General features: G+C 46.9%; 1 protein-coding gene across 2 annotated transcripts in view; it reads right to left on the bottom strand.

The window, feature by feature from the left end:
- Positions 1 to 2,051, bottom strand: part of MIDEAS (mitotic deacetylase associated SANT domain protein) — a 107,069-nt gene extending 105,018 nt beyond the window's left edge. The window contains exon 1 of one of the 2 annotated variants that reach the window (XM_060261814.1): positions 1,623 to 2,051. The gene's annotated coding sequence lies outside the window, so the exon portion shown is untranslated. The remainder of the gene's footprint in view (positions 1 to 1,622) is intronic. The other variant, XM_060261813.1, reaches the window with a different exon arrangement.
- Positions 2,052 to 14,313: the final 12,262 nt, after the last annotated feature.

Raw genomic sequence — 14,313 nt, 5'->3', positions numbered from 1 at the left:
GGATATGGAAAATTACATGTGAACTGTTAATACATCAAGCAGTGCATGTATTCTAGACTTCCCCCAGAAGACTAGGAATTAAACGCTTCTACTGGCAACTTAGTGCTATAATTCATACAACATATCTCATGTTCACAGAGGCAACACTTGGGAAAATATCTGTGGTATTTCCAAAATAGTAACATCTCAATGAGCTTTTATAACTCTCAGGACTATATTAAAAGTTGCCTCTTCCACAGCCAGACTCATGTGCACTTCCACGATGCAATACTGTCAAGTACAAGGGGCAATTATGCTCCTCTGGTTAACAGCAAGTCTCTCATTGATTTCTACAGGAACTAGAACAGCTCCAATGATGTCACCAGCAACAAGGATGGCCATATGCCCTGGCAAGTCACTATGACTGTGATCACACATAGCTTTCAACATTACTACCACCTCTGCAATCCACCCAACACCAAAGAAAGATGAGATCAGGATTCTGGGATCCAGAAATCATTTGAGTTGTTTTTCTTAAGCACCCTGATTCTTTTTACATCCTTTTCTACCTTCCCTTAAGGTTTCCACTCACAAGCCAATCTACACATCTCCAGAAGAACACATTCTACAAGTGCTCTGTTAAATTGTGCTGTTGACTTGTCCCCATGAACAGCAGAGACCACACAATTTTTGTACCAACCAAACATCCTATTTTGCAATCCGATTTCCTGCACAAGGCATTCAAGTTCTAGAAGCCTGAGCGCACACACAACTTTAATGCTTTCGGTTAACTCTAGACATTTCAATCAAGTCTTGCAGCCCCATCTACACATGCAGTTTCCTAGTATTATGGTGTGGGACCGAGAGAACCATGTCACTCCGGATTGGCATGATCAAATAACCAGGGGTAAGAAATGACTAACCAAAGAAGGATGGCTGAAATCCATACAGCTTTTGCCTGCATCAGACACAAAGCATGCTTCCTGCTAATTTCTAATAATCAGTCTAAAGACTAAAGAACTGAGGTAAAGAGACGGGATGAAATAGCGACGTATTTGAGAAGAAAATGTCATCAGCTGACAAGTAGTAAAAGCGATTCGAACTGCTTCCTCTTTCAGCTTCTCTTATCGGCCGCTTCCCATCTTACAAAAGCAACGAGGAAAGTGAATTTTTATTTAGAATCCTTAGTTATGTATCTTATTTCCCCGTTCTGAAGGGAGGAAACCTCCTCGCCGCGGCCGCCCATTAGCAGTGCCGAACTGCGTAGCTGCACAAACAAGAGCAACGCACGTATTATGCAGGCGGCTTAAAGACACAGGAAGGCAAACAAAAAGTTCCCTCAGCCACACGACCCTCGCCTCTTCACCCTCTTATTCCAAATCTTTAAGTGATGCAAGTGACCACAGTCACGACCCCATTTCCTTTTGGTGCTGATCGTTGCAGAAAGACAGAGAAAGAGGCCCTCTAGACCCTGCAGCCGCTCTCGATTTCAAACTTACCTCAGTTCTCACGCATGAAATGAAATTCTCATCGATCCTCTTTAAGGCCTTAGATTCCCTGCAATGACTCCCTTCCAAACCACCACCCTCCCCCCCCCCCCAAAAAAAATAATAATAACACACCCCAAGAAAGCTTGAACCGACCTCCACAAGGCTACCCGGAAAGACAGCAGGAAGTTTTCTCGCAACTGCGAATATCCCGTGCAGTTGTCAGCTACACTTCTCACAGCTTCCTTTCTGCGCACAAAACGTCCTGCAGCGTACCTGGCTCGGGATCGAGAGCCCCGGCTCGTTCGTTCTCTCCACCAACCACACGTTGCAGTGTCAGGATTGCAAGTCTCTGAGTCACAGATTTGAGATCACAGCTCGGGAAACAGAGGGAGGGGGGACCCTTGAAGGCAGAAACACTGCAGCACCAGTTAAGAAGGGAGAACTCCTCCCCCCCCTCCCGAGAACGCAGAGATTGCACAACTCCCGAGCATGGAAATTAAGAGCCCTTTCCTGCAAAACACATATGTCGTATATAAGAAGGAAAACCAGCTCTTCCACTTCATCAGCACAACTGCCTCCTGACCAGGCTCCCCCACCCTACAGCAGGCCTAGATCACGCCCATTTCCTGTTGCCATATTAGGCAAATAAAGTTTTTTTTAAACCGTTCTGTAATTCAACACTCTCTGTGCATGTGTCTCTGCGACTGTCCGTCAGTCCGTCCAAATATTTGGTTGGCAAGAGGATCCAGTTGCTCTGGCATGTATTAGCATCTTTGTCGAGCTACCAAGGTCAGGAGGGGAAGAGCCCGGTCACGTTACTGGAAACAGTTTTGCCAGGAAGAGCGCTGACTTTCTTTCCCACTTGAAGAGAGGCTTTTACTTTTATCCTCACTTTTATAAGCCTAGCCAGTAAAATATGTGTCTGCAGCAGAAGCATTCGACCAACCCCTCCCGCCCCCAAAACGTATTAAAATATTGAAAACAGCCTAGGGGGATAGGGAAGGGCTAGGGCCAGAAATATTACAGTGCACCTTCGAGGTCTTTTGGCCCCAGATTCGGTTAGCCAAATATTCCCCGTTTGCACGGAGCTGTGCGGCCTGATTACGCAAACATGTCCCACTTCCCTTCCACGAAATTTCACTCCATAATAAGGGCGTTTAGGATTGTAGCCTCACACTAGCAAATGACGTACTCACCGATTTACAAAACAATTTAATTCAAGCCCTATCAAATCAGTCTAAAATTCCACGGAATTTACTGGTATTTTTTATACTGAACTGGAAGATTTTTTTTTTTTGCACGGGGTGTAGGTGTGTGTGTGTTTCCTACAAATGTGTAGGGACCCGCGGTGTAAAAAAAAAAAAAAAAAGCTTTAACTTTGAATGCCTGGCCAGTCCTAGATGCTTTGCCATGACTCATCACCAGTTTTTGTGCAACAGCTCAAACTCCAATTCCTGTACACATGGACAGAGATATACATAAAAGGCTATTGGTAACCAGGATATTAGAGTGATTTGAGCTCTTCATTGACTCTGTTCCTTCTGCGCTCTCCCCCCCCCCCGCCCCCATTTTCAGTTTGCATTTTTCAGGGCAAGAGAGCTGCTGTGGCAGAAACTTGCAGGAAGGAATCAATGCTCTGCTGTGCTGCAAAACCAGATTCATAACAGCCAGGGAGGCAATATCTCCTGTACTATCTTACAGCTGCATTCACCACATTCCTCCTGCTAGGAAGTACCAAATATGAAAGCCCAGCACTTGTTGGACAATTGCTTGCTTGTAGTCAGAGGGCTCAGAAATCCACTTTGAAGAAATTATACAATGGCGAAATCCATGTTAGACAACTACAATAAATTATTAAAATTAGGAGACTTCAGGGTGGATTTGAATGGGAAATTACCATAATAAACATGCACAGAGATACAATGAACTACCTGTCCACCTCAGGCCCAGAGTTAATGAAAGGTAGACTACAATCCACCAGGGATCTGCTGGCCAGATTCTTTGGGTTCATTTAGTGCCTGCTGATTACTGGGATTGTTTTAAAGTATGCTGAACTCGATGGAACTTGGGCTGATCTGACAAGGCATGTCTTATGTTCTTAAACATACTTGTGATAGTATTCTAATTCATGTAGGCCTCCACAGATTATATTACATTATCATCACCAATGTGTCATAATCCAGACTCATAAAATGTGCTACAAGCACAAAAGAACTCAGAAATACATATAGAACCAGTCATGATCTATTCAATACTGAATGTGTATACAAAATCTTCAGATTAAATAATTAAATTAGTTTTGGTTAACATAACACAAGTAAAAGATTGAATACTAAGAACCTAACAAAAGTAAAATATTAAAATGAAACCCCAAGATAATAACAGCTTCAGGCTGGAGCTACCATTAAAATAATTGAGTAAGTTAGGCCCATCTTGAATTTCGTCCCAGAGGCACTTAACTCAGATTGGTTATGTGTTAACTAGTAAGAGTTCTTAAGCATGCACTTTTGCATTATCAATCTCTCTCTCTCTCTTTTAGACCTTTCTATGTCTGTCTGTACGATACTGTGGCAGTAGCTCTCCAGAGTCCCAGGTAAAGTAGATATTCAGCCCTGCACAACATTATTTGACAGAAGAATCTCCAGAAACAGAACACGAGGCATTACACATGCACAATATGTGCTATTGCCTATGGCTGTTTTCTTTTAATATGCCAATGTGGTGTAGTCATTGCACAGATGCAACTGGACAAATTTTGGGTTGTAGGGTTAAATACTTATATGTAATTCTGATGGACCATTGCCACTGTTTACAACTGCCCAGTACATGAAATGAAACAGTACATGAAATAAAACAGCTGTGGCACACATTCCAGACCATGCAAAACTCCAGGTGATGCCAAAGTTTCTCAGCTGTAGTGGATCAGAGGCCAAGTGCTCAGTGGCAAATAGACTAATACCTGGGAGACCCAGTTCAAATCCTTCCCCACTCATGTCATGAAAGCTGGCTGATGACTTTCAGCCAATCGTAGCCTAATCTACCTCACAGGAGTGTTGTGAGGATAAATGGAGAAGATGAGAATGATGTAAATCACCTTTGGGATACCACTAGGGAGAACAGTAAGGTTCAAATCAAGTAAAGAAGTAAGTAAATAAATAATATAAATAAAAACATGCTGTAGAAAAAAGGCACATGGAATATTAGACTTCTCTGCCCCCTGCTTCCAGCAGTGGTTCCCCCACTTTTGTTGTAAAAATCTGCACATCTGAGTGTCCTTAGCCAATAAAAGACATACAGCCAGGAGTCCAGGTGAAGGAGGAAGGGGGGGGGATGTTTATTGCAATAACTGAAGAGCAAAGCCAAGCCAAAGGTCTGCATACTAAGCTGCTCTGACTATTTTAAAATGATCACCATTTTATATACCCTTGATGATACATTGGCATATGTTAGCATATACACACACTAACTGGTCATTTGAGGGGGGGGGGGGGTTGCCACTTCGCATGCATGGCAGAATATCCCAGAAAAGACCTGGGAAGCCCCTGCCAGCTGCCAGGTAGGGCCTTGCAACCTTATGGAGTATCCATGAGCATTTAAAAAGTTACCCTTTATTGCACTAGTTGTTGGGTATGCCTGTACCTTCCTATAACTTAAACATGAGCTACAGCACAGATGCAACTGGACAAATTTTGGGTTGTAGGGTTAAATGCCACTGTTTACAACTGCCCAGTATATGAAATGAAACAGCTGTGGCACACATTCCAGACCATGTAAAACTCCAGGTGATGCCAAAGTTTCTCAGCTGTAGTGGATCAGAGGCCAAGTGCTCAGTGGCAAATGGAAATACAAGACCCCACAGCGTGATTGTACATTAACTGAAATGGTTTTTCATATTAAACAAAGCATGCCTTTAAAAGGAGAGAGGGAGGGAGGGAGGAAGGAATTTGGCAGTTACTTGCCAATAGAGTACCATTTTCCCAAATATGTCATAATTCATATATAATTTGTAAAAGAGCCAGCAGCTACACTTACCAGGGGCATTCCCCACCCTGGTTTCAGTTTTGCAAAAGAGTCAAGCCTGAAATCATGCAAACAAGATCTATGAAAAAGGACCAAAAAGCAAACACAGTTTTCATGAGCTAGCAAAACAGTAATTATAAGTCTTTTATTCAGGAATTTAATCTCTGACATTATTTTTCACTTAGTTTCAAAGAAAAATAAATGCAAAGTCAATAAATAACCAAAGCATTATCACATCATAGGAAACAGATGTGGGGTACATAAAAGAGGCCATGTTGGATCAGGCCAATAGCCTATGTAGTCAAATACGCTGTGTCACACAATGGCCAATACCCAGCAGCCATCAGGAAGGCAAACAGCAGGACCAAATCTCCAGAAGCACTTCCACTGTTACCTCCCCTCAGCACCAAAAATACAGAGGATCACTGCCTCAGACAGAGTGTTCCATCTATACCTTGTCACTAATAGCCACTCAAGCATCTCTGTTCCATATGTTTATCCAATTCCCTCTTGAAACTCTGTGCTTGTAACCACCACTACTTCTTGCAGCAGTGATTTCCATATTACTCTTTGAGTAAAGTGCTTCCTTTTAGCAGTTCCAAGCCTACTGCTCATTAATGATGTTGCCCACAAGTCCTATTTTTTGTATTTATATGTGCATGCACATGTGTGTAATATGAGGTTAGACTGTTAAGAAGAATTACATCTGGGCTCTCTAGTATGACAATGTTGATAATGTCTTTAAACTGAGCTCATATATGTCTCCAGAAAGCTTTGACTATCTTACAATCCAACAATGGATATATGGCACTTTAGCACCAAAATTTTTCCAGCATAAGGGTGAATAATGAGAAATAATATGAGAACGACTTTGGGAAGTACAGTACCACCTTGACATTAGTTTATAATTCTGTTGAAATATATTTAATGACTTGGAATGCAAGGCCTCTGAGGCCCAAATAGTGTCCCATTAGTCATTCTCCAGTGTCATAGTGAAGTCTTTGTGCCACAAGGTGGAGTAAGACAGCAATGGAGGGTCAGCCATAGACAATAATATCTGATAAATTTTAGACATCAGGCCTTTGTTTGTTTTCTTATATAGTGTAATATCAATGATTCTGACGGTGATCACATAGTACTCTATAATGATGTTGGGTGGCAGATCTCTCCCGGTTAGATATCAAAGGCCTGTCGGAACAATTCGGTCTTACAGGCCCTGCAGAAAGTGGAAAGATCCCGCAGGGCCCTTATGGCCTCCAGGAGAGCATTCCTCAATTCTGGTGCTGCCACCGAGAAGGCCCTAGCTCGCGTCAAATGCAACCTAGTCTTCTTTGGTCCAGGGATGGACAATAGACTTTTTTGTCCCTGAACGCAGTGCTCTCTGGGGAACATGTGGAGAAAGGCGGTCCCGCAGATAGGCCCCTGACCATACAGGGCTTTAAAGGTCAATACCAACACCTTGAAACGGACTTGGATCACAAAAGGTAGCCAGTGCAGCTCTTTCAGCACTGGCTAAATGTGCTCCCATTGGGGGAGCCCCATTAACAGCCGTTCTGCACTAGCTGTAGTTTCCGAATCAGCGTCAAGGATAGCCCCATGTAGACAGCATTACAGTGATCTATTATTGAGGTGACCGTGGCATGGATCACCATTGCTAAGTCATCATGCTCCAGGAAAAGGACCAACTGCCGAACCTGCCGGAGATGAAAAAAGGCGGATCTAGTAGTGGCTGCTACCTGGGCCTCCATTATAAGAGAGGACTCAAGGAGTACAACCTAGCTCTTGACCTTAGGGGCTGGTATTAGTGACACCTCGTCAAGAGCCAGCAGAATGCTCTCCCCCCCTGGACCACCCCGTCTCAGGTAGAGAACCTCCATCTTCGTCGGATTCAACTTCAACCGACTCAGCCTGAGCCAAGATGCTACAGCTTGAAGAGCCAGGTCTAAATTTTCTGGGGTACAGCCAGACTGACCACCCATCAATAGATAGAGCTGGGTGTCATCTGCATATTGGTGACATCCCAGCCCATACCTCCTGACAATCTGGGCAAGGGGGCGCATATAGATGTTAAATAACATCGGGGACAGAACCGCACCCTGTGGCACACCACATATAAGTGGGTGCCTTTGGGATGATTCCTCCCCTATCACCACCCTTTGTCCCCGATCTTGGAGAAAGGAGGCCAACCACTGTAAGGCGAACCCCTGAATCCCCATGTTGGCAAGGCAGCTAGTCAGTAGCTGATGGTCAGGGCATAGTGGTAAGACCATGTCACTTCCTTGGCAGAAATCTGATCCACTACAACGCCCGCTGCAAAGATCAGGTCTAACGTGTGTCCGGCCCGATGCGTGGGCGCTGTTATATATTGGGAGAGTCCCAGTGCTGCCATGGAAAACACTAGGTCCATCACCCGAGTGGAAGCTGCGACCTCAGCATGGACATTGAATTCACCCAGGACTATAAGCCGAGGATGCTCCAATGCCCAGCCTGCGACAGCCTCCATCAGGGACAGTAAGGCACTGGCCGGTGCATTAGGCAGACGGTACACCAGCCACATTGCCAAACTCTCTCTAACATCCCACATAAGGCCAGCACACTCTATGCCCACGATCTTTGGCAGCAGAAGCGCCCTGAAGGAGCAATCCTCCCGTATGAAAAAGGCCACCACTCCCCCCCCGCCCACTAGTCTGAGCCTGATAAAGAACGGAGAACCCAGGTGGGGCTACTTGGGAGAGAGCAACTGTCTCCCCGTCCCGCACCCAGGTCTCCGTCACGCAAGCCAGGTCCATGTCCTGCCTGATTAAAAAATCCTGCAGGACTGAGGTTTTATTATTTATGGACCTGGCATTGCACAATACCAGGGACGGAGGCGAGTGTTTCAACTTGGCCCCCATACCCTCTATCCTTGGGATGGGACACAGGCTGGAAGGGGAGTGAGCCCTCTTGTGTCTCAGTCTCCTTTCATTCCAACTTTGTCTGCTCCCACCAATGTACTTTCCCCTCCCCAGAAGCACTGGAATCCCCTGACCAGACATCTCTTACTGATGGTCTTCACAGAGTCTCAGATCACCAGTGTGCACATCAACGTATCCTGCTCCTCCCACCCACTCACTTAACCTAACACTCTGTCCACTAATATTTCCTATGACCTAACTAAAACTTATTCCTACCACTAATAATTTTATCCTAGCCAATTAATTTAAAAAACCCTCTCCCCTCACAATCTATCTTATTAATTGGCAAAATGTATGTATCAATTAAATTTAGCAGATAAAATATTCAATTAGGTCCAGATACAATCAATTTTTCCAAAGAAAAAAAAGAAAAACAAAACAAAAAACCCTCAATAATATATGGGTAGGGTTATCAGTTTAGAGACACTGCGGTATACCACAGCAGATAATTCACTAGCTGGAGGACAAGTTTTAAAGTGCTAATGTTCTTAAAGTGCCAGTAGGTCTTGAAAGTTAGAGCATCTTGAAGTGTCTTTAAGGTGCTGGTGCAAAGTGCAGAGTTAGCAGAGTGCAAAGGTAGCAGTTCTATCAAAGTGCTGGTGTGTAGTGCAAAAGCAGTGGTTCTTTTAAAGTGCTGGTATAAGGTACAATGGTGGTAGTCCTTTTGTAAAGTGCTAGTGCAAGATAAGAACATAAGTGAAGCCACGTTGGATCAGGCCAATGGCCCATCCAGTCCAACACTCTGTATCACACAGTGGCCAATATATATACACATACACACACACACACAGAGTGGCTAATAGCCACTGATGGACCTCTGCTCCATATTTTTATCCAATCCCCTATTGAAGCTGGATATACTTGTAGCCACCACCACCTCCTGTGGCAGTGAATTTCACATGTTAATCACCCTTTGGGTGAAGAAGTAGTTCCTTTTATCTGTTCTAACCTGACTGCTCAGCTATTTCATGGAATGCCCACAAGTTCTTGTATTGTGAGATGCCAGGGTAACAGTTCCCAAAGGCCAGTAGCTCTCATGAGCCAGCGGATTTCCCCTCTCTCCTCTTGCCAACAACGCACCTTGTCGGATGTTGCAGTGACCAGAGGGGTAGAGACTCCCCCTTGGGCTCCTGGACGCTCTGATGATACGTCTCTGATGATACGTCTCTGTCAGCGTGACACTAGCCGCCAGGTCAGGACAGGCTCTGTCCCCCACCGGGGGCTGGGGCGCCCCACCCCCCCTGGCTCTCGTCACGCACCACCTCGAACTTTTCGCTGCTTCTCCACCAGCTCCTCACTCTTCCCACCCGAAGACCCAAAATTCTCTCTTCTCTGCACCGCCACAACCTGTCGTTGCACTCTGCCGACTCGCCGCTCCTACCGCCCAAATGATTCCAAGCTCTGACCACGTCGGCAGCTCCCCACTGAGGGTCCAGGCCGGCACTGCACCAACAAATGCTCCGCCCCCATGCACCACCGGCTCCCTGCTAGCCTCGCCGACTCTATGCCCCTGCCGTCCGGTCAATTTTCTCATTCTGGGCCGCGGCAGCAGCAGCTTCCCGCCCTAAGCGCAGGCCAGCATCGCCCCACCGAGCACTCCGTTCAGCCGGTCTTGTTACCACTCTCTGGGGCTCCTTCTCCAACTTCTTCCTCATGCCCCGTTACCAGCGTACCTCCAAACAAGACCTCCGCTCTTCCAAAAAACTGGCAAGTAAGGTTCAGAGCAGGTTTTATGTTGTTTTCTCAGAGCCTCAGCACCCAGGCTCTTGCATGTGCCGCCATATTTTATTTTCTTTCTAAAAAATTTCAGCTGATTCCATATTTTTCACTATGATAACAGGGGTCTGATCAGAAGGCAAAACTGCAGAGCACTAGCAGATCTTGGTGGTGCCAATTAGGAGAGAGTAACCAGCTTTATTCCTGCAAGGGGCTCCTGGTAGCCACCGCCATTTTAATGACTAAAGGGAAATTTAAGTGCTGTAAGGGCCCGATCGGTGCAATGAGGCACTGTTGTCCCCCACCCCACCGCTAGGGTGACCATAATGTCTGAAGGCCAGCCAGGGACACGTTGGGGGGGGGGGAAGGTAGGGGTGCGTGCGCGCGAAGCGCGTGCGCCGCCGGAAACAGGAAGTGGCGTCACTTCCGGTGACGTCATGCCACCACAGGAAACAGGAAGTGACATCACTTCCTGTGACATCATTTCCCCGCGTCACCTGCCGGAAATGGGAAGTTACATCACTTCCTGTGACATCATTTCCCCCAAATGACATCATTTCCCCCAAATGCCACTGCCGGAAACAGGAAGTGACTTCACAGCACTTCCTGTGACATCCCCAAAAATCCCCCAAATATCACCGCCAGAAACAATTTTGTTCTGAAATCCTGTATATACTTCATCAGTATATGGGATAAGGCACTTTCTCAACTGTGCTGCATAATGCAGCCTATTTATTTTGTCCTGTTTGCTCTGTTGGCTCTATCTGCGCCACCTTCATCACTTTCGGGGTGTGGATCCCCCAGTGGGGTGGTCTCCCGACTCCCTCCGCCGGCTGTTTCTGATAGCCCTGCGCCCCCTCTTTCATTTGATATGTGTCCCGTGCGGGTGCCACCCTCCCGCCGGGAGATGCCGCAAAATGAGCCCCCTTGAGGCTTATGGCGGCAGGGCTCGGGGGAAGCGAGCTAGACTGCTGTTCTTTTGAGGGGTTATAGAGTGTTTCGAGCCCGTCCCTGTGGCATCGGTCCCATCGTTGTGGGACCCAGGGGGCCGGCGCAGCGGCACGCCGAAGCAGCCTGTCACTAATAACACAGGTCGAGATGCAGGACAGGAACCCGGAAGTGACCGACAGGCTGCTTCAGGCGCAGGGACGCTCCCTCCCTCACTCGCCGCCTTCCCCGCCGGCGCCCGCGGCCCACCGCCTCCGGGGCTGGCTAAACCGGGACCTCTAAATGGTCCCGGTATAGCCAGCCTGGGAGGCAGGAATAGGGGGCCAGAACCGGGACATTCCCGGGCTCCCGGGACGGTCTGGCCACCCTACCCACCGCATATGCCTTTTCACGTATTGACACCAGTCAGACCTGGGGTTGCCATTGTATCTAGTTTGGCCCTTAGACAGGCATATCCATGAGGAAAGTTCACCTATTTATCATGCAACTGTTAAAGGCACAGAAGCCTTACCTCAAAAAAGTTGACCTCCTTAGCTGTAGCTACACTATTTAATTCCTCAATTTGGTACAATGGAAGTACACTTGGTTAGCGCTTCTCATGTTGTGTACTCTGAAGCAGGGGTCATTTTGTAGAAAAATAGGTGGTGGAGCTCAGCCAGATATTGTTATGCAGCTGAACCTACTATTCAATTAACAAGGTGGAAAGGAGCAGGGGGAACCCTCAGAAAGGTTCAGGAGCTGTGCTCCTGTGAGCTCTTGCTGAACTCAAGACCTGCTCTGAAGGCCTATTATTCTAGTGCACCTACACACATAGAGTTGACAAACTATGAAGCCCCCTTTTCTCCTTTAGGAAAATCCACGTGAGGAGGGGGCAATCTTGCATAGAGAAGCAGCAGTCAGTGCTTAAGCCTTCCCCCACCATTGCCTCTTCACTCAAAATCACTTTCACTCTCCCCAGCAGCCCTACAGCCAGGATTTGAAGAATTGGGGGGGCCTTGGATTTTTTCAGGGGGCACACAGTGGTCCCAACTCCATGGTCTTCCCTCCCACCGCCACTTGAGGAAGAAGGCTGCTGGCTCACTGCCCCACAGCCTCCCTCCTCCCCACAGTTGCCCCAAGGCAATCCCTTCCCACCCCTCTCCCAGAAGCCCCAAATCTCTGGCTGTTGTCAGCCGCCCCACCTTGCCTTGCCTCCGCCTGCCACCTTGCCTTGCCTTCCCTCCCCACCACCCATGTTGGCCTAGCTGGACACCAGCTCTGGCAGGAGCACTGCTGCTACTGCCGCCATGGCTGTCGCAGCTGCCGCTGGGTGGGAGCTCAGTTGGAAGGGGCCTTTTTGATATATTTTTCTCTTCCTCTTGCCAGTTTGGTGTAGTGGTTAAGTGCATGGACGCTTATCTGGGAGAACTGGGTTTGATCCCTCACTTGCAGCTGCTGGAATGGCCTTGGGTCAGCCATAGCTCTTGTAGTTGTCCTTGAAAGGGCAGCTGCTGGGAGAGCTCCCTCAGCACCACCTACTTCACAGGGTGTCTGTTGGGGTGGGGTGGGAGGGTTAAAGGAGATTGTGACTGCTCTGAGACTCTTCAGAGTACAGGGTGGGATATAAATCCAATATCTTCTTCTTGCTGCTTGTGCCATGGCTGCCACTGGGTAGGAACCAAGATGGAAGGGGCCTTCTTGATATGTTTTCCTCTCTCTCTTGTTGCTGATACTGCAGCCGCCACTAGGTGGGAGCCAAGGAGGAGCCATGCTGGGCAGGCTCTGGCCAGTGGTGGTGCCCCTCCTAGGTGATAGGTAGGTGGCGGTAGGTGGGCAAGCTACCCTTCTTCTGCCTCTTCCTCCTCTTCTTCACGGGCGCATCTGGGGCCCAGCAGAAGTGCTCAGCTCAGGGTGGGAGGATGTGGGAGAGAGTGCGGCTGGTGATGTTTGTGTGCATATGCATGTGTGTTGTGAAGAGAGCAGGCAGCAGAGATGCCAACCGGCAGCATAAGGTAAGGCAGTGTGCGGCAGTGGCAAAAATCAAGTTGGGGTGGAAGCTGGGGACAAGTTGTGGTGGAAGTTAGTGCGCCATTACAACAAAAGGGGATTACAAAAGTAACGGTGATATATATTTAATAAGAAGTGCAGAAGAAGAAGAGTTGGTTTTCTATCAGCCCTTCCACTACCTGAAGGAATCTTGGCTTATAATCGCCTTTCTTTCCTCTCCCCTAACAGACACCTTGTGAGGTAAGCTGAGAGAGTTCTGAGAGAACTGTGACTGATCCAAGGCCACCCATCTGGCTTCATGTGAAAGAGTGTGGAATCAAACCTGGTTCCTCAGAGTAAAATCTGCTGCTCTTAACCACTATACCACGCTGGATCTCAGTAGTCTACAATACTGCCCTTCATGATCTCCCTCAGCTGTTCTACTATTGTTCTAATCTCTTTAAAAATGCCCTCCTGACTATACCTGTTTTGCACATTCTGATGAATGACAGAACTGTGTGTGTGTATGTGGGGATCTTCCTATCTCTGGCAGGCCATTCCACAAGGTAGGAGTTGCCACAAAGAATGGACATGAATGGGCCAATCTTTGTGGTCTCTATGCAGTCCCACCATTCTAACTGCAGATGCCAGAACTGAACCACAGCCTCCTGTATACAAAGCAGATTCTCTGAATACAAAGCCATGGCCTCTCCAGTCATGTAATTTTGTAAATATGCCTTCACAAGACTATAATCACATTAAAATTAACAACAGCAGTAGACTAATGATGACTTTTCTATCTAAAAAATAAACACACACAATTTTGTACAGCACAGTCTGATCCACAAGCTACTTTAACCCACTGCCTTTTGACCCTAGATGCCTCCTAAGCATTTCCAAGTCACAAAGCTGTAGTTAACAGAAGCTGCCACATCTAACAAATTCTCTTTTCTATGCAACATTGAAAGGTACAGCATCCCTCTCCCAACAATACAGATGTCTCTTTCATGTCTAATTCATAGTTTGTCAACAAAGAGAACAGCAAAAAGCTAAAGATCCACAGCCACCTTATTGGTGTTCAGAGGAAAGAGTGACCATTGCCAAAGCTTTCAGTGCAGGTTTTGATAAGTCTTCACTTTAATATCTGCAGTTATTTCCTTTGTCATAAGTCACATGTCCTGTTGATTTGTTCATCCCCCAAAACAGATATGCTGAGTGACTTAATCAGGTCACTAGATTTT

Source organism: Heteronotia binoei, chromosome 21 (genome assembly GCF_032191835.1).
Source record: "Heteronotia binoei isolate CCM8104 ecotype False Entrance Well chromosome 21, APGP_CSIRO_Hbin_v1, whole genome shotgun sequence".
Lineage (NCBI taxonomy): Eukaryota > Metazoa > Chordata > Lepidosauria > Squamata > Gekkonidae > Heteronotia > Heteronotia binoei.
This window is presented reverse-complemented; position numbering and strand designations above follow the sequence as displayed.